Source organism: Rattus rattus, chromosome 11 (assembly GCF_011064425.1).
Source record: "Rattus rattus isolate New Zealand chromosome 11, Rrattus_CSIRO_v1, whole genome shotgun sequence".
Lineage (NCBI taxonomy): Eukaryota > Metazoa > Chordata > Mammalia > Rodentia > Muridae > Rattus > Rattus rattus.
Window position 1 is genome coordinate 18,770,346 of NC_046164.1, and position 20,538 is coordinate 18,790,883.

Here is a 20,538-nt window from a genome sequence, read left to right on the forward strand (position 1 = left end):
TCTGAGGGCCCAGCTCTCTCCTGGATTTTTTTCATAATTACAAATATGGGTGAGTTAAAATCTTGATCTTTGATTGAATTATAAACTGCAGCTAATGGAACATTAGCAGTTTATATATGTGTGTGTGTGTATGTTTCTTTTGCAATATTAGAGCATAACCATAATTTTGGAAAGCAAATCGCAATTTTCAACAGTATAAACAATTCATTCTCACTAAAATCAATACCAAGTACATTATGTTCATGTTACAAAGTTTGGCTGCCAGTTTTTATGTATGAATTCATCACAGCACAGCTTTTAATACCTTATTATAGAGACATGGTTTTAAATACTAAGTTTTATAATTCTGGTTTCTAGAACAAATTACATAAATATTATCTTAATTTAGAGGTACCTTTAGAGAATTGTTTCCCTGGGTTGGCTCATGCCACGTGTTGTTTAGAATGACTCCAACCGTGAATTACCAGTGTTTTGTTTGTTTTGTTTTGTTTTGTTTTGTTTTGTTTTTTTGAGTGTCACAGGGCAACTTTATTGAGTGGTAACATGGTCATACCCAGTAAACGTGTTTCCTCTCATTGACGCACAAACACTCGCACTCACTCACACACACACACCCAGCCCTTGCCACAGTCCAGTTCTCAGCCACAGGGGTGGGGAGCCTCCTCGACCCGTAGGATCCAGAAGCGACAGGTGCCCGAGGAAGTCACAGGGGGAGGACAGACTCAGGAGTGGTGGTAAGAAGTGGGGGTGCAGAGAGCAGGGGTGGCCAGGATTGGGAACACCCACCGCACAGCTTCATGAAGAGTGAGATTCCCCAGCCCTGGTGGCCTCAGCTTGGCTGCACCCCATCCAAGGAGCCTTCCAAGTGTGGCAAAACCTTCAGGGTTTGGGAGGGGCAGAGTCCTACTCCGTTTAAGTCCTCTCTGCAGGCTGGGGACTGGAGGGCAAGGCGGGACAGGGAGGTTGTAGGCTGCTTCAGCTCTGGGGCTCCTCTGGAGCCTTACCACCCTCTTCCCCAGTATTGTCGGCTGTCCACAGCGTCAGGTTGTCTCTCAGCAGCTGCATGATGAGGGTGCTATCCTTGTAGGAGTTCTCACTGAGGATGTGCAGATCGGCCATGGCCTCGTCGAAGGTGGTCTTGGCAAGTGAGATGGTCTCCTTGGGGCTGTTGGCTATCTCGTAGTGGAAGACGGAAAAGTTCAGGGCCAGGGCCAGGCCCAGGCATATGGGGTTGGTGGGCGGCATCTCCTTCTTGCTGATGTCCATGGCCTCCTGGTAGGCTGACCGGGCAGAATCGATGATGCGCTTCTTGTCATCACCTCAGCTAGGTAGCGGTAGTAGTCACCCTTCATCTTCAGGTAGAAGATGCGGCTCTCAGACTCTCCAGCCCCTTTGATGAAGTGGGAGTCCAGCAAGCCTAGCACGGTGTCGCACACACCTCTGAGCTCGGTCTCTACCTTCTCCCGGTACTCTTTCACCTCGGGGGCCCTTCTCTTCAGACCCCTCCTCGTTGCTCTTCTGCTCGATGCTGGACAGGACTCTCCAGACCGCTCTCTGGCCGCCTACCACGTTCTTGTAGGCCATGGAGAGCAGGTTCCGCTCCTCGCAAGAGAGCTCCTCACCCTTTTCCATGGCACTCTTCATGAAAGCTGCCATGTCTTCATAGCGTTCAGCCTGTTCGGCCAACTTGGCCTTCTGGATCAGACTGGCTCTCTTCATGACTCCGAGGATGGACAGACAGGCGGGCGAACTGGCTGCCTTGAGACCAATGCTGGATTCTCGTGAATTACCAGTTTTAAGCTAACATTCTGTTGTGGATATTACAATTTTTAATCATACCCAATAATTTATAAGCCAATACTCTATAATCAAGACATGCAGAGCATATTTATACTTTTAAAGCAGTCAGAAGCAAACATGAACTGGCTACACACATTTACTTATTTAATCCAGACAGAATTTTCTTACTGTTTCTTGCTGTAATTTCAAGAGAGAAGCACCTTGTCACCTGCTGAAGCCAGTAAACACAATTGCAGAAATTTCTCTAGGAAAAAACAGCCATTAGCTTCCTTACCATAGAAGCTGGGAAGCTGCTGGCTCCTTTAAGAGCAGCTTGTGCAGACAATCTGCCCCTAGCAGGGCTTCTCCAGCTGAGGTAGACTCCCAGCTACAGGTGCCGGGCAACTTAACAGTTTTTGTTGTGCGAATTGAGACTGCTTTTTCTTTTCTGAACAAGTTAAAACTAAATCAAGGGGTGGGTAGCCAGCAGATAACATCTTAACCATTTTCTCTTTTCAACATGAAATAGTAATAATCAAGCCAAGAAATGGTGAGTGTCCAAAACATCCTTAATTAAAGCCCACAAAGAAAAAATATCTACCAGGCCCTTTTGAGGTCCATGAACTGTGTGTAATGACCTGTTAACTGTATTCAAATTTTTTCCAAGTTAGTATATATACCATTCTTTGCTCCGGCAGCCATGTTCAGTATGTACATGAGTTAAGAGATTCTCCAAATTTTGTTCTTTAAACCCTGCTCCTCTCACTTGTAACAGCCCTTTGAGACTGCTAATGAATGCTTCGCCCTGTCCCATTGTACTACAATCTCCCTAGGTGAATGAGTGTTGGGTAAGACACCATGCTCAACCTAGCCTGTCTGACTGTTTGCTTTCTATTTTACTTTTGATGGGTACAGTCCTTACAGCAGCAAGCAAAAATGAGGCCCACAAAAAAACAAAATTTCCTAGCAGCCCCAAAGTGAGAACTGGATAATATTCATGGACTTACCTTTTACCCCACAGTCAATTTCTTTTAGTTTCATTTTCCCAGAGCACTGTGATCAATGCAGCAATTCTCATCGAGGTCCTCTGTACTCAGGTCCCTGTTCAGGAGCTACCTGTGGCCTTCCAGCAGCTCTAGGTTGAGCAGGGATCGCCTAAGGGGAGAGGAACTGGAATTGGGTGAGATGGGGAGAAAGAATCATGGAGCCAAGACAACTGTGCTGATGAAGACTCAAAGTTTATTTCTGTAGCTCCAGCTTATAAGCACTTCAGCAAACAAAGCTCTTCTTGAGAAAGTTTTTATACATATTAAACATAAATGCATGTTCCTTTGCCTGCACACACTGATCTCTCACCTTGGCTACAGACTGCTCTCATGGGGGGTACTCTGGCTCCCAACAACAAAAAGAAAACACTAAGATATGAAATGAATACCCTGTAGGCCTGATTTTTTTTAGTAATGTGTAATAGTGATACTATTGACTCAGTGAGAACATCAAGAATAATTGGCCACCATTTTAGCTTGTACAGTGTGAGTTATATTGTACACATGGCCTATGCTTTATTTATGACATAATTACCAAAGAGGAGCACCGAGTCCCATGATTGCTTCCACCTTATGAGTATCTCTCAGTGAAACTTAGAACCACCAAAGAAGTAGTGATTTTCTGTTCTGTGTGAACTGGGCCCCATAGTAAAGATATTCCTCATCAGGGCATTCCAGGTTCTACTTTCCTTGGGGCAGGAAAGAAGATGTTGATACAATGAAAAAGAGAACTAGGAAGGCAGATGAGAGAAAATATAGAAGCTGATTTCACATAGCAGAGCAAATCCCTTTCCCTAACCCTGAGCTTAACCCTAACCCTAATATTTCTTCTTAGTGTAATAGGGATTCTATTGACTCAGTGGGACCATCAAAATAATAGTGGCGGGGTTGGGGATTTAGCTCAGGGGAAGACCACTTGCCAAACAAGGGCAAGGCCCGGGGTTCGGCCCCCAGCACAAAAAAAAAAAAAAAATAAAAAAAAAAAAAAAAAAAATAATGGTTGCTACCTTAACCCTAACCCTGCGCCTAAACCTGAAACTTACCCTAAACCTCTAACTCTATCCTAACCTTCACTCCTAAATTTCCTAGCCACCTAACCCTAATCCTAACAACCCTCATCCAATCCTAAACATGGCCCTCTAATCCCCTAACTGTAACTCTAATGCTGCTTACTGAAGGGGATATTTCTTAATTGTACCTTTTGAAGTGAGAAATTCTTGCTTAATCTTGATTGTTTGAGATGTTAAGATCCACCTTTAATCTAGGCAATAGATTCTTTGACAATATACATACATAAAGGCCATTAAATAGGATAGTTCTTTCGTTTTATTTACTTGCCCTACATTTTTTGGCAAGATAATTTGTTTATTTGTTTTTTTAAAATTGGCATTAGTAAGTACTTATATCTACAGAGTTCTGGTAAGTACTGAAGATCTGCTGAGATATCCAGCAACATGAACTCAATGAGTCATTGATTTTTCTCCTTTCCCTTGGCCAACAACTGTTTTTGGCCAGGTGGATAAGGCCAACAACTGTTTTGGGTCAGGTAGATCACTGTCTCTGAGACATTCTATTAAATCTCCTTTCTATATGCATAGATCCATTCTCTCTATGAGATGAGGTATATTTATCTAGAGAACCTGTACTAATAGAACTGTTGGTTTCTCCACCTTGCCACTGAGGAAGATTTGCTGGCTAACAATTGTGCTCCACAGTGTTTGTCATCTGTTTCCAGTTTTCTCCTTGTGTTATTTCATACCTATCATCTGGTGAAAGAGAGCTGCAGATTCCCTGGGCCAAGTATGAAGATGCAAAACAAAATTATTGTTTTCTAGAAAAAAACCCTCTTTAATATCGATAGACTCTCGCACCCCTTCTACTTGTGGATCAGATTGATACCTCTGCTGCACCTGAGTAATGTGCTATGCAAGCTATTCACCTTGATTACAGAAGGAAGCTAAGTGCTGCGAGGAAAGCTCAGGCAAGGTCTGAAGTCATGTCCTAGGGACTGAAGGATCATTGTTCACAAATGGAAGGAGCAAGCAGCTGAATAGCCTGAGCTGGAATTATGGGACCTCCCCCAGGGCTGGGTTGGGCAAGAGTCCTCTAGGTCAGGCACAAATGCTAATGGGTGAAAACCACTTATCTGGAAAAGGTCTGGGCCTGGATTGGAAGCACACTTTAAACTTGACGAGTACTCACTGGCCAATCAAGGCCTCCAGGTGGTTCTGCCAGTCAGATGAGGAGGAGGGTTCCTCTGAGTGCCTTGCTACACATTCATTTTTGGCTGTGTAGGCTCAAATGGTCTTCCTTGTTCTGCTTTGAGCACTGCTGTTGGGTGCTGCAGGGGACCTCAAGTAAACTCCAAAGTGAAGACATGGTGAGCACAGGGTCACTGCACACAATGGGAAGGACCAGGCAGCTGAGCAGTGGGGGCTGTGGTGGTTGGTCCTTTATGGGGCTGGATGGGAAGCATCAGCCAGATCTAGCAACCTGTGAGGTCTCTTTTCAAGCTCCTTGTTTACTACATAGAAGGTGACCTCTGAATAACTTCATTATCATGGCTGAATCTGCCCAAATCATTTGGACCATTGACTTGCTTGTAGACACATCATGGGTGGTTTTTTGAGTCTAACCCATGTGTGCCAAATCCTTTGTCTTTCATAGTATACATTAAGAAGACAGGTCTGATCTTATAGGTCTGATTTTATATGTTACTTGTTTGTGGTTTTTCTTTTGTTGTTTTTTTGTTGTTGCAGTTTTTCATGTTTCTTTCCTTTACATGTTTAATGTTTTGATTATTATGTGGCAAAGGGACATTTTTTTGTCCAATCTATTTGGCATTTGGATGCTTCTTGTACCTTAATAGGCATCTTCTTTTTACTTTAGGAAATTTTCATTTATTGTTTCATTGAGAATATTTTCTAGACTTTGAGCTGGTATTCTCCTTCTTCTATTCCAATCAATTGTAGTTTTGCCTTCTCATATGTTGTGGAATTCTGGTTGTTTAGTGACAGGAAACTTTTAGAATCCACATTTTTTTAGCTGATGTATTCACTTTTTAAATTCATCCTTTTTTTTAATCATTATTAACTTGGGTGTTTCTTATTTACATTTCGAATGTTATTCCCTTTCCCAGTTTCCAGACCAACATCCCCCTAACTCCTCCCCCTCCCCTCCCCATCCTCCTCCCATTACTGCACTCCCCCCAACAATCATGTTCACTGGGGGTTCAGTCTTAGCAGGACCAAGGACCAAGGGCTTCCCCTTCCACTGGTGCTCTTACAAGGCTATTCATTGCTACCTATGAGGTTGGAGCCCAGGGTCAGTCCATGCATAGTCTTTGAGTAGTGGCTTAGTCCCTGGAATCTCTGGTTAATTGGCATTGTTGTTCATATGGGGTCTCAAGCCCCTTCAAGCTCTTTTAGTCCTTTCTCTGATTCCTTAAACAGGGGTCCCATTCTCAGTTTAGTGTTTGCTGCTGGCATTTGCCTATGTATTTGCCATATTCTGGCTGTGTCTCTCAGGAGAGATCTACCTCCGGTTCCTATCGGCCTGCACTTCTTTGCTTCATCCATCTTATCTAGTTTGGTGGCTGTATATGTATGGGCCATAGGTGGAGCAGGCTTTGAATGGACGTTCCTTCAGCCTCTGTTCTAAACTTGGCCTCCCTATTCCCTTGCCAAGGGTATTCTTTTTCCCCTTTTAAAGGAGTGAAGCATTCACATTTTGATCATCCTTCTTGAGTTTCACGTGTTCTCTGCATCTAGGGTCATTCAAGCATTTGGGCTAATAGCCACTTACCAATGAGTGCATACCATGTGTGTTTTTCTGTGATTGGGTTACCTCACTCAGGATGAGATTTTCCAGTTCCATCCATTTGCCTATGAATTTCATAAAGTCATTGTTTTTGATAGCTGACTAGTATTCCATGGTGTAGATGTACCACATTTTCTGTATCTATTCCTCTGTTGAACGGCATCTGGGTTCTTTCCAGCTTCTGGCTATTATAAATAAGGCTGCTATGAACATAGTGGAGATTGTGTCTTTGTTGTATGTTGGAACACTTTTGGGTATATGCCCAGGAGAGATATAGTTGGGTCCTCAGGTAGTGCAATGTCCAATTTTCTGAGGAACCTCCAGACTGATTTCCAGAATGGTTGTACCAGTCTGCAATCCCACCAACAATGGAGGAGTGTTCCTCTTTCTCCACACCCTCGCCAGCATCTGCTTTCACCTGAGTTTTTGATCTTAGCCATTCTGAATGGTGTGAGGTGGAATCTCAGGGTTGTTTTGATTTGCATTTCCCTTATGACTAACGATGTTGAACATTTCTTTAGGTGTTTCTCAGCCATTCGGCATTCCTTAGCTGTGAATTCTTTGTTTAGCTGTGAACCACATTTTTTAATAGGGTTATTTGTCTCCGTGCTGTCTAACTTCTTGTGTTCTTTGTATATTTTGGATATAAGCCCTCTATCAGTTGTAGGATTCATAAAGATCTTTTCCCAATCTATTGGTTGCCGTTTCGTCCTAACAACAGTGTCCTTTGCCTTACAGAAGCTTTGCAGTTTTATGAGATCCCATTTGTTGATTCTTGATCTTAGAGCATAAGCCATTGGTGTTTTGTTCAGGAAATTTTCTCCAGTGCCCATGTGTTCGAGATTCTTCCCTAGTTTTTCTTCTATTAGTTTAAGTGTATCTGGTTTGATGTGGAGGTCCTTGATCCACTTGGACTTAAGCTTTGTACAGGGTGATAAGCATGGATCGATCTGCATTCTTCTACATGTTGACCTCCAGTTGAACCAGCACCATTTGCTGAAAATGCTATCTTTTTTCCATTGGATGGTTTTGGCTCCTTTGTCAAAAAAATCAAGTGACCATAGGTGTGTGGGTTCATTTCTGGGTCTTCAATTCTATTCCACTGGTCTGTCTGTCTCTGTACCAATACCATGCAGTTTTTATCACTATTGCTCTGTAATACTGCTTGATTTCAGGGATAGTGATTCCCCCTGAAGTTCTTTTATTGTTGAGGTTAGTTTTAGCTATCCTGGGTTTTTTGTTATTCCAGATGAATTTGCAAATTGTTCTGTCTAACTCTCTGAAGAATTGGATTGGTATTTTGATGGGGATTGCACTGAATCTGTAGATCGCTTTTGGTAAAATGACCATTTTTACTATATTAATCCTGCCAATTGGTGAGCATGGGAAATCTTTCCATCTTCTGACATCTTGTTCAATTTCTTTCTTCAGGGTCTTGAAGTTCTTATCATACAGATCTTTCACTTTCTTGATTAAAGTCACACCGAGGTATTTTATATTATTTGGGACTATTATGAATTGTGTCATATCTATGTTTTTAACTGAGTGAATATGAATGTCTTTTTTGTGCCTGAATGTTACATGTGCCAACATATATGTATATTTGTGTGGAAATAAGTGCACAGCTGTATTTTATGTGTCTCAGAAAAAAATCTCAACCTCTCTCTGTGTAAATATGTGTGTGTGTGTGTGTGTGTGTGTGTGTGTTTGTGTCTGTGTCTGTGTGTATGTGTATGTATGTGTGTTATGTATCTGGGTTTGTTTCTACATTTTTGCCTGTTTGCATTTGGTAGTCTTCTCTGGGAGAACTGAAATTCTTGGAATATTATGATAATTTCATTTATCTAATTGCTTTTGTAGTAATTTCTCTCTTTCTCTCTTTAACTGACATTGCCTTTACTATGAAATTAGAACACCTTTTATGACTTGAAGGAATGGTATATACATTATAGTGCAATGCTTGTCTTTTAGCTAAACTTGTTTCTGAGAAAGACCCACTTCACTAATCCTCTTGGGAACAGAGTGATTATGAAACAGAGAGAAATAGTGCATGAAGACTATGACATTGTTCACATGTGGAATTTCTCATGCCTTGGGATTAAAGCGAAGATAGGACAATTCAGCCTTCCACAGAGTCAACAGTTACACTTATATGCAGACATGATTGAGTTTGCTACAGGAAGTAGAAAGGTTGATGTGTACTAATGTATTGATTTATAATGCACAGAAGTAAAAACTTTCGTGTGGATACACTGTAACATATTGAAATGAAATATTTTGTCATATCAGAAACCAATGTCTAGTTTCTGTAATTTGGTTCTTTTTTCATTTGTGACATATATTTACTAATTCTTTAAAGATTTGCTACATGCATAAAATATACCTTTTATATCAGAACAATTTTCTGAAATTTAACAAATATAAAACTATTCTTGACCACAGTTTGATACTCTTTTCTTAAAATTGAATAATATTCTCTTCATATCATTGTTGTTATTACACAGTTATCTTCTCTGTTACCTTAAAAATCTGGAACACATGTTGATTAGAGTGAGACTAATGTTACAGTAGTGAAACTCTAAGATTCATAATACTCAAAATGTTTTTATACTCAAATTTATGTCATTATACTTAAAAAGTTTTTCCCATATCATAGGAGACATTTACCAAGTTCACTAATGAACACAGTTACAAAAATTCATATTCATAGAAACATAACATTTTAAAAAACTTGAAGATCCCCTTCACACTTTTAAGTAAGATGGACAAAATTTCAAAATTTCAGACACATGAACAGCACTGGAACAACAGATAAAGAAATGGCTATTTGAACACATCAAAAACGGCAATAACAGCAACCAGACAAATGTAAAATTTTTTTCAGTTATACTTGAATATTCTTGGTAATGTTCTCTAAATGTAATCAATGACAAGAAGGCTTGTTTATTTTTTAAGACATTCCTTGGTTGCCTGCAAAGGCTGTGCAGACTCATTCACATAAAAGAGGAGAACTCTTCTTTATAAAAGTGGAGGAAAACATAATGGGTAATAAAGGGAAAAAGGAAATTAAAGAACAAAACCTTCAATGGATATGTATGGAATAATTCTTGACTAAAACATCTACTGAATGAAAATAACACACAACAGAAAGATGATTCTCTGAGAACAGGGAGAATTCAATCCAGTGATACAAATATGGTTCAAAATATGCAGATTTATTGAGAGTAATACACCACAGAATATATTATAGAATTACGTTATTTTCTATAAACGTCCAGAAATGGCAGTTAACCAAGTCAAAAATTTATTCAGAGTTAAAGAAACAGAACACGTTCTAGAACAGAAGGAACACACATTGATATGACAACATTTTCTTTCACAAACCTTCTGATAGTACCATAATATGTGCAGAGAAAATTATTGTCCATGAAAGTCAGAAATAATGACAAGTAGTTTTGTTGATTCATGTTTTTTTTTTCCTTTTCTCCATCCTTATTAAATTGGTTATGGTTATTTCTTATTTACATTTCAATTGTTATTACCTTTTGCTGTTTCCAAGCAAACATCCCCCTCCCTCTCCTCTTCTCTATGGGTGTTCCCCTCCCCATCCTCCCCCCATTACCACCCTCCCCCCAACAATCACGTTCACTTCGGGTTCAGTCTTGACAGGACCAAGGGCTTCCCCTTCCACTGGTGCTCTTACTAGGCTATTCATTGCTACCTATGAGATTGGAGCCCAAGGTCAGTCCATGTATAGTCTTTGGGTAGTGGAAGCTCTGGTTGGTTGGCATTGTTGTTCATATGGGGTCTCAAGCCCCTTCAAGCTCTTTCAGTCCTTTCTCTGATTCCTTCAACGGGGGGGTCGGGTCCTGTTCTCATTTCAGTGGTTTGCTGCAGGCATTCGCCTATATATTTGCCATATTCTGGCTGTGTCTCTCAGGAGAGATCTACATCCGGTTCCTGTCAGCCTGCACTTCTTTGCTTCATCCATCTTATGTAGTTTGGTGGCTGTATATGTATGGGCCACATGTGGGGCAGGCTCTGAATGAGTGTTCCTTCTGCCTCTGTTCTAAACTTTGCCTCTCTATTCCCTGCCAAGGGTATTCTTGTTCCCCTTTTAAAGAAGGAGTGAAGCATTCCCATTTTGGTCATCCTTCTTGAGTTTCACGTGTTCTGTGCATCCAGGGTAATTCAAGCATTTGGGCTAATAGCCACTTATCAATGGATGTCAGATATGGATCAGTGTGTGGATTATCCAGAATACCAGTATGCCAACACAGAATAGAACAAATGCATTCAGAAAGGTGTGATCTTTCTAAGCTATGAAGACCCCTTGGGGATGGCTCTTGCCTTAATCGCATTCTGTTTCTCTGCATTCACAGCAGTGATACTTTGGGTCTTCGTGAAGCACCATGACACTCCTGTTGTGAAGGCCAATAACAGAATCCTCAGCTACCTATTAATCTTGTCACTCATGTTCTGTTTTCTGTGCTCCTTTTTCTTCATTGGCTATCCTAACAGAGCAACCTGTATCTTACAGCAAATCACATTTGGAATTGTCTTTACTGTGGCTATTTCCACAGTTCTGGCCAAAACAATCACTGTGGTTCTGGCTTTCAAAGTCACAGACCCAGGAAGATGATTAAGAAACTTTTTGGTATCGGGGACACCCAACTACGTTATCCCCATATGATCCCTACTGCATTGTATTCTGTGTGCAATCTGGCTAGCAGTTGCTCCTCCCTTTGTCGATATTGATGAACACTCTGAGCATGGCCACATCATCATTGTGTGCAACAAGGGCTCCGTTACTGCATTCTACTGTGTCCTGGGATACTTGGCCTGCCTGGCCCTTGGAAGCTAAACTACAGCTTTCTTGGCAAAGAACCTGCCTGACACATTCAACGAAGCCAAGTTGTTGACCTTCAGCATGCTAGTGTTCTGCGCTGTCTGGGTCACCTTCCTCCCCGTCCATGACCAAGGGCAAGGTCATGGTTGCTGTGGAGATCTTCTCCATCTTGGCAACCAGTGCAGAGATGCTGGGATGTATCTTTGCACCCAAAGTCTACCTCATTTTAATGAAACCAGACAGAAATTCGATCCACAAAATCAGGGAGAAATCATATTTCTGAGCTAATATTTCAGAAATTCTGTCAAATATAAAGTTGTTACGTACACTCCAAATATTTAGTTACAGAGCATGTATCTACTTTTAGAATCACTCTTGCTGATTCCTCTAGTTTTGTGTAGAAGTACCATATCTACTGATCTTGCATACATTGTCCATAAAGTCTTGCAATCATTCATTTGCTTAGTATCCTCTGGAAGAAGTAAAATTTTCAAATAATTAGTACAATTTTACTCATCATTTTGCTTTCATGAGGCTTTCCCCCTGGTAACTTCAAATAAATTTCATAAGGCAGTTGAAACTATAAACTTGTATAGAAAGTGAGACTCAGGTTATACAGGGATTACACATAAACAAACAAACTAACTAAAAATCAACAAAGATTAAATTAGAACACATTTTCTGATTTCCAGTAGGAGCACATACGACAGAATACTGTCTGTTTTTGCAGCTCCTCTTCAAGCTATTGGCCAGTAGTCTAAGGTGGAAATATCCTCTTTCTTCTCCCCAAAAGAAACATATTTTATCCAACAATGGAAACCTGTGGATAAATTAGGAAATAGTTGGAAGTTACTGAGAAGGAGGGTGACCCATAGTAATTACAAGCAGTCTCAACTAACCTGGCAACCAAGATCTCTCAGACACTGAGCCACTAACTAGGCAGCATACACATATGCAACATAGGACTGCCTGGTTTGGCCTCGATGAGAGAAGACACACCTAACCCCTGAGAGACTTGAGGCCCAAGGGATTGGGAGTTGCAGAGGTGATGATTGCCTCTTGGAGATGAGACAGGAGGTAGGGGATGAGAAAGAGTCAGGGAGAAGACTGGGAAGGGAATAATGACTAGTCTGTAAAAAATATTAAAGAATAAAAAAACTGGGGAGGATGGGAAGGGGAACACCCATAGAGAAGGGGAGGGGGAGGGGTCAGGGGGATGTTGGCCCGGAAACCGGGAAAGGAAATAACAATAGAAATGTAAATAAGAAATACTCAAGTTAATAAAGATGAAAAAAAAAAAGAATAAAAAACCCCCAAACTATAAAGTAGGCTTGTAGATATGTCAACATGCTATTATATTGTAGTTATAGAAAGGATTGGTAACCCTTAGAGGAGCAGCAGGTCTGCTGCATCTGAGACACCACCGGAACCTGAAGGGACCGACCGGATAAACAGTTCTCTGCACCCAAATCCCGTGGGAGGGAGAGCTAAACCTTCAGAGAGGCAGACAAGCCTGGGAAACCAGAAGACACTGCACTCTGCCCACATCTCTGACTCCAGAGGAAAGTGCCAAACGCCATCTGGAAACCTGGTGCACTGAAGCTCCCGGAAAGTGTGGCTCAGATCTTCCTGGTTGCGGCCGCCACGGAGAGCTCATTAGCAACACCCCACGAGCAAACTTGAGCCTCGGGACCACAGGTAAGACCAACTTTTCTGCTGCAAGTGACCTGCCTGGTGAACTCAAGACACAGGCCCACAGGAACAGCTGAAGACCTGTAGAGAGGAAAAACTACACGCCCGAAAGCAGAACACTCTGTCCCCATAACTGGCTGAAAGAAAACAGGAAAACAGGTCTACAGCACTCCTGACACACAGGCTTATAGGACAGTCTAGCCACTGTCAGAAATAGCAGAACAAAGTAACACTAGAGATAATCTGATGGTGAGAGGCAAGCGCAGGAACCCAAGCAACAGAAACCAAGACTACATGGCATCATCGGAGCCCAATTCTCCCATCAAAACAAACATGGAATATCCAAACACAACAGAAAAGCAAGATCTAGTTTCAAAATCATATTTGATCATGATGCTGGAGGACTTCAAGAAAGACGTGAAGAACTCCCTTAGAGAAACACAGGAAAACATTAATAAAAAAGTAGAAGCCTATAGAGAGGAGTCACAAAAATCCCTGAAAGAATTCCAGGAAAACATAAATAAACAAGTAGAAGCCCATAGAGAGGAGTCACAAAAAATCCCTGAAAGAATTCCAGGAAAACACAATCAAATAGTTGAAGGAATTAAAAATGGAAATAGAAGCAATCAAGAAAGAACACATGGAAACAACCCTGGATATAGAAAACCAAAAGAAGAGACAAGGAGCTGTAGATACGAGCTTCACCAACAGAATACAAGAGATGGAAGAAAGAATCTCAGGAGCAGAAGATTCCATAGAAATCATTGACTGAACTGTCAAAGATAATGTAAAGCGGAAAAAGCTACTGGTCCAAAACATACAGGAAATCCAGGACTCAATGAGAAGATCAAACCTAAGGATAATAGGTATAGAAGAGAGAGAAGACTCCAAGCTCAAAGGACCAGTAAATATCTTCAACAAAATCATAGAAGAAAACTTCCCTAAACTAAAGAAAGAGATACCCATAAGCATACAAGAAGCCTACAGAACTCCAAATAGATTGGACCTGAAAAGAAACTCCTCCCGTCACATAATAGTCAAAATACCAAACGCACAAAATAAAGTAAGAATATTAAAAGCAGTAAGGGAAAAAGGTCAAGTAACATATAAAGGCAGACCTATCAGAATCACACCAGAATTTTCGCCAGAGACTATGAAAGCCAGAAGATCCTGGACAGATGTCATACAGACCCTAAGAGAACACAAATGCCAGCCCAGGTTACTGTATCCTGCAAAACTCTCAATTAACATAGATGGAGAAACCAAGATATTCCATGACAAAACCAAATTTACACAATATCTTTCTACAAATCCAGCCCTACAAAGGATAATAAATGGTAAAGCCCAACATAAGGAGGCAAGCTATACCCTAGAAGAAGCAAGAAACTAATCATCATCTTGGCAACAAAACAAAGAGAAGAAAAAGCACACAAACATAACCTCATATCCAAATATGAATATAACAGGAAGCAATAATCACTATTCCTTAATATCTCTCAACATCAATGGCCTCAACTCCCCAATAAAAAGACATAGATTAACAAATTGGATACACGAGGACCCTGCATTCTGCTGCCTACAGGAAACACACCTCAGAGACAAAGACAGACACTACCTCAGAGTGAAAGGCTGGAAAACAAGTTTCCAACCAAATGGTCAGAAGAAGCAAGCTGGAGTAGCCATTCTAATATCAAATAAAATCAATTTTCAACTAAAATTCATCAAAAAAGATAAGGAAGGACACTTCATGTTCATTAAAGGAAAAATCCACCAAGATGAACTCTCAATCCTAAATATCTATGCCCCAAATACAAGGTCACCTACATAATGTAAAAAAAGAAACCTTACTAAAGCTCAAAACACACATTGCACTCACACAATAATAGTAGGAGATTTCAACACCCACTCTCATCAATGGACAGATCATGGAAACAGAAATTAAACAGAGACATAGACAGACTAAGAGAAGTCATGAGGAGCAAATGGACTTAACGGATATTTATAGAACGTTCTACCCAAAGCAAAAGGATATACCTTCTTCTCAGCTCCTCATGGTACTTTCTCCAAAATTGACCATATAATTGGTCAAAAATGGACCTGAACAGGTACAGAAAGATAGAAGTAATCCCATGCGTGCTATCAGACCACCACGGCCTAAAACTGGTCTTCAATAACAATAAGGGAAGAATGCCCACATATACCTGGAAATTGAACAATGCTCTACTCAATGATTACCTGGTCAAGGAAGAAATAAAGAAAGAAATTAAAGACTTTTTAGAATTTAATGAAAATGAAGGTACAACATACCCAAACTTATGGGACACAATGAAAGCTGTGCTAAGAGGAAATCGCATAGCGATGAGTGCCTGCAGAAAGAAACAGGAAAGAGCATATGTCACCAGCTTGACAGCACACCTAAAAGCTCTAGAACAAAAAGAAGCAAATACACCCAGGAGGAGTAGAAGGCAGGAAATAATCAAACTCAGAGCTGAAACCAACCAAGTAGAAACAAAAGGACTATAGAAAAGAATCAACAGAACCAAAAGTTGGTTCTTTGAGAAAATCAACAAGATAGATAAACCCTTAGCCAGACTAACGAGAGGACACAGAGAGTGTGTCCAAATTAACAAAATCAGAAATGAAAAGGGAGACATAACTACAGATTCAGAGGAAATTCAAAAAATCATCAGATCTTACTATAAAAGCCTATATTGAACAAAACTTGAAAAACTGCAGGAAATGGACAATTTCCTAGACAGATACCAGGTACTGAAGTTAAATGAGGAACAGATAAACCAGTTAAACAACCCCATAACTCCTAAGGAAATAGAAGCAGTCATTAAAGGTCTCCCAACCAAAAAGAGCCCAGGTCCAGACGGGTTTAGTGCAGAATTCTATCAGACCTTCATAGAAGACCACATACCAATACTATCCAAACTATTCCACAAAATTGAAACAGATGGAGCACTACCAAATTCCTTCTATGAAGCCACAATTACTTTTATACCTAAACTTCACAAAGACCCAACAAAGAAAGAGAACTTCAGACCAATTTCCCTTATGAATATCGACGCAAAAATACTCAATAAAATTCTGGCAAACTGAATCCAAGAGCACATCAAAACAATCATTCACCATGATTCAGTAGGCTTCATCTCAGGCATGCAGGGATGGTTTAATATACGGAAAACCATCAACGTGATCCATTATATAAACAAACTGAAAGAACAAAACCACATGATCATTTCATTAGATGCTGAGAAAGCATTTGACAAAATTCAACACCCCTTCATGATAAAAGTCCTGGAAAGAATAGGAATTCAAGGCCCATACTTAAACATAGTAAAAGCCATATACAGCAAACCAGTGGCTAACATTATACTAAATTGAGAGAAACTTGAAGCAATCCCACTAAAATCAGGGACTAGACAAGGCTGCCCACTCTCTCCCTACTTATTCAATTCTTGAAGTTCTAGCCAGAGCAATCAGACAACAAAAGGAGGTCAAGGGGATACAGATCGGAAAAGAAGAAGTCAAAATATCACTATTTGCAGATGATATGATAGTATATTTAAGTGATCCCAAAAGTTCCACCAGAGAACTACTAAAGCTGATAAACAACTTCAGCAAAGTGGCTGGGTATAAAATTAACTCAAATAAATCAGTAGCCTTCCTCTACACAAAAGAGAAACAAGCCGAGAAAGAAATTAGGGAAACGACACCCTTCATAATAGACCCAAACAATATAAAGTACCTCGGTGTCACTTTAATCAAGCAAGTAAAAGATCTGTACAATAAGAACTTCAAGACTCTGAAGAAAGAAATTGAAGAAGACTTCAGAAGATGGAAAGATCCCCCATGCTCATGGATTGGCCATTTTACCAAAAGCAATCTACAGATTCAATGCAATCCCCATCAAAATACCAATCCAATTCTTCAAAGAGTTAGACAGAACAATTTGCAAATTCATCTGGAATAACAAAAAACCCAGGATAGCTAAAACTATCCTCAAGAATAAAAGGACTTCAGGGGGAATCACTATCCCTGAACTCAAGCAGTATTACATAGCATAGTGATAAAAACTGCATGGTATTGGTACAGAGACAGACAGATAGACCAATGGAACAGAATTGATGACCCAGAAATGAACCCACACACCTATGGGCACTTGATTTTTGACAAAGGAGCCAAAACCATCAAATGGAAAAAAGATAGCATTTTCAGCAAATGGATTGGTTCAACTGGAGGTCAACATGTAGAAGAATGCAGATCGATCCATGCTTATCACCCTGTACAAAGCTTAAGTCCAAGTGGATCAAGGACCTCCACATCAAACCAGATACACTCAAACTAATAGAAGAAAAACTAGGGAAGCATCTGGAACACATGGGCACTGGAAAAAATTTCCTGAACAAAACACCAATGGCTTATGCTCTAAGATCAAGAATGGACAAATGGGATCTCATCAAACTGCAAAGCTTCTGGAAGGCAAAGGACACTGTGGTTAGGACAAAACGGCAACTGACAGATTGGAAAAGATCTTTACCAATCCTACAACAGATAGAGGCCTTATATCCAAAATATATAAAGAACTCAAGAAGTTAGACCGCAGGGAGACAAATAACCCTATTAAAAAATGGGGTTCAGAGCTAAACAAAGAATTCACAGCTGAGGAATGCCGAATGGCTGAGAAACACCTAAAGAAATGTTCAACATCGTTAGTCATCAGGGAAATGCAAATCAAAACAACCCTGAGATTTCACCTCACACCAGTGAGAATGGCTAAGATCAAAAACTCAGGTGACAGCAGATGCTGGCGAGGATGCGGAGAAAGAGGAACACTCCTCCATTGTTGGTGGGGTTGCAGACTGGTACAACCATTCTGGAAATCAGTCTGGAGGTTCCTCAGAAAATTGGACATTGAACTGCCTGAGGATCCAGCTATACCTCTCTTGGGCATATACCCAAAAAGATGCCCCAACATATAAAAAAGACACGTGCTCCACTATGTTCATCGCAGCCTTATTTATAATAGCCAGAAGCTGGAAAGAACCCAGATGCCGTTCAACAGAGGAATGGATACAGAAATTGTGGTACATCTACACCATGGAATACTAGTCAGCTATCAAAAACAATGACTTTATGAAATTCGTAGGCAAATGGTTGGAACTGGAAAATATCATCCTGAGTGAGGTAACCCAATCACAGAAAAACACACATGGTATGCACTCACTGATAAGTGGCTATTAGCCCAAATGCTTGAATTACTCTAGATGCCTAGAACAGATGAAACTCAAGACAGATGATCAAAATGTGAATGCTTCACTCCTTCTTTAAAAGGGGAACATGAATACCCTTGGCAGGGAATAGAGAGGCAAAGATTAAAACAGACACAGAGGGAACACCCATTCAGAGCCTGCCCCACATGTGGCCCATATATATACAGCCATCCAATTAGACAAGATGGATGAAGCAGGGAAGTGCAGGCTGACAGGAGCAGGATGTAGATCTCTCCTGAGAGACACAGCCAGAATACAGCAAATACAGAGGCGAATGCCAGCAGCAAACCACTGAGCTGAGAATAGGACCCCCGTTGAAGGAATCAGAGAAAGAACTGGAAGAGCTTGAAGGGGCTCGAGACCCCACATGTACAACAATGCCAAGCAACCAGAGCTTCCATGGACTACGCCACTACCTAAAGACTATACATGGACTGACCCTGGACTCTGACCCCATAAGTCGTAATGAATATCCTAGTAAGAGCACCAGTGGAAGGGCAAGCCCTGGGTCCTGCTAAGACTGAACCCCCAGTGAACTAGATTGTTGGGGGGAGGGCGGCAATGGGGGGAGGATGGGGAGGGGAACACCCATAAAGCAGGGGAGGGGGAGGGATTAGGGAGATGTTTGCCCGGAAACCGGGAAAGGGAATAACATTCGAAATGTATATAAGAAATACTCAAGTTAATAATAATAATAAAAAAAAAAGGATTGATAAAACTCATGATAATGGTATGTACCTAATTTTTTTCAGAGACTGTCCTCAGTTTGCAGGTATGATTGAGGTCCTAGACTCACAAAATTCTAGAAGGTTGGAATGGAGGCCAGATGATTTCATTATTCTGCTTCCTAGAAAATGAATTTTCCAAAAAGAAAATTGAGTGTTTGCAGCTGCACTAAATCCTTCACATTCAATTCTCCTTCTACAATGGGATGCTGAATGGGTGTATAATGCATTAGCATTAAAAATCTAATTCCCTAAGTTAGTCTTCATGAAAGTGTGATCATTAACAATATCTCTTTGAGGAACACGTTCTGCTTTAACATCCACATTTCACTCATTGAAAATTCATGGAAGATGGCATTTTCACAAAGAAAGATTTGATATTTAAACTGTGGCTTAGGGAATTCTACACAAATTTATTATAATAACTGATCTCCTCTAACATTACATTTATATTATATTCCCATCTTGAATTTGAATAATATTTACTTATTCTTTTTATTATTAAGTATGTGTCCCTATATATTTTCTGGTCACCATTTAAGTGGAGGAGCCAGTAGAGAACAGAAAATGTCAAAAGGTCAACTGGACTGTACTTGTTGGGTGCTGGAAATCAAGATTCAAGAACTCTGTTAGATTAATGAAGAGGATAAATGATTAATTGTAACATTGAAAGATCTGTAAGGAAGAGACTAAAGAATTTATTCATGAACTAGACACTCCCGTTTCAAAAATTCACATGATTTGATATCTACAAATTTGTAGATGCTTTTTGATACATCATGTATAGAATAGGAGGAACCTGTTTTATTGAATATTTTTTATTTATATTTCAAATGTTATCCCCTTTTCTGGTTTCTAGTCCATAACTCCCCTATTCCTTCCCCTCCCCCTTCACTTATGAGGGTGTTCCTTCTCCCCAACCACCAGCCCTTCCTGCCTCCCCTCTCTGACATTCTGCTACATTAGGGGGTGTCCAGCCTTGGCAAGATCAAGGGCTTTTCCTCCTATTGGTGCCCATCAAGGCCATCCTCTGCTACATAAGCATCTGGAGCCATGGGTCTGTCCATGTGTAGACTTTGGGTAGTGGTTTAGTCCCTGGGAACTCTGGTTTGTTGCAAGCCCCTGGAAAGAATATGAGAAATCTTATATCGATATTTTATACACACCCAATTTATTGTGCTTCATCGTAATTGGTTAAAATGTTATTGCATAGTTATCCACAATAATTCAAATTGTGTTGTCAACTACAGAACCAATATTACTCAAAAATTATTTGTTTAGTGTTGGGTACATAAAAGTTGGAGGCTGGTATGTTTTGCCTCTAATAGTTTATAAGGAAATCAATATCT

General features: G+C 40.5%; 2 pseudogenes; one reads left to right on the forward strand and one right to left on the reverse strand.

The window, feature by feature from the left end:
* Positions 1-770: 770 nt before the first annotated feature.
* On the reverse strand, positions 771-1,734 carry LOC116912493 (annotated as a pseudogene).
* Positions 1,735-10,983: 9,249 nt separating this feature from the next.
* On the forward strand, positions 10,984-11,776 carry LOC116912695 (annotated as a pseudogene).
* Positions 11,777-20,538: the final 8,762 nt, after the last annotated feature.